This window comes from Lottia gigantea (assembly GCF_000327385.1).
Source record: "Lottia gigantea unplaced genomic scaffold LOTGIsca_149, whole genome shotgun sequence".
Classification (NCBI taxonomy): domain Eukaryota; kingdom Metazoa; phylum Mollusca; class Gastropoda; family Lottiidae; genus Lottia; species Lottia gigantea.
This window is the reverse complement of record NW_008707778.1, coordinates 143,010-144,195: the sequence shown is the minus strand read 5'-3', so window position 1 is coordinate 144,195 and position 1,186 is coordinate 143,010.

The following is a 1,186-nucleotide window of genomic DNA, read 5'->3' as shown; positions in this document are numbered from 1 at the left end:
TATCCTAATGGTAGAATATCAGCTGATGAGGGTTTAAACATGCTTACTTTGCTGATCTTAATCCAGCTATAAAACAGGGATAATCGTCCAGTTTGAGTCAGAAAAATCATTTATGTTTTTCATTTTAACTAATGGATCCTGTCTAACATTTAGCTCATGTCTCAGTTGTCAGCTGGCAAGATTCAGAAAAACTTAATCCAGCTATAAACAGGGATAATCGTCCGGCTTGAGTCAGAAAAATCTTTTACTATTATTAGTTTAAGTGTGTATTGGGCTATGACAGTAATTATTTTACATGAATCAAAGGTGGAATCCATTGAATGGTCCTGTCTAACATTCAGCTCATTTCACAGTACTTGGCCAGTAGGATTCAGAAATACTTAGCTGAGTGTAAAGCAGCTATATAACAGGGATAATCATCCAGCTTGAGTCTTGAATCTTTTATGTTTTTCATTTTTACTGTCATATGGATCCTGTCTAACATTCAACCAATGTTGTTGTCAGAAATATCTTTTATTTTTTAACTGTGTACATGACATTATATTACATGGATCAAAGTTAGGTGGAATCCAATAAAGTAATGGTTCTGTTTATCATTCAGCCACAGATGTTGGTCAGTAAGCTTAAAACAGCTCTCACACAGGTATATTTGTCCTGCTAGAGTTAGAAAAATCTTTTATGTTTGTTGCCATTACTGTTTATTGGCCTATGACAGTAATTTCTCATGACGCTGGTCAGGAAGATTCGGAAGCACTTGGCTGATATCAATTTGCTGCTTAGATGAAATTTTTAATTAAACAGGGTCTGGATTGAGACATTTCTCAAACATGAGTAAATTATGAATCAAACAAGGTCAGGTTTGAAACAATTTATCTAATATGAGTAAATCATGAATCAAACAGGGTCAGGATAGAGTTAAACAAACTTTTTAAATATGAGAAAATTATGAATCAAACATGCTCTGCACGGCCATAACTACATCAAGGCCAATGAGAATTAATGAAATTATCAGACTATACAGGTATACTGTTGTATAGTTAGGACACCATTTTAGTCCAATGATGAATCTATTCTCTTATTGGCCAGGTTTGAAAATCTAAATTTTATGTATATTCTAAGAAGTGGTATTCCATTAAAAGAAATCTTAGATCTTGGAACATGTTTTATTTTTGCAACAATATTATTA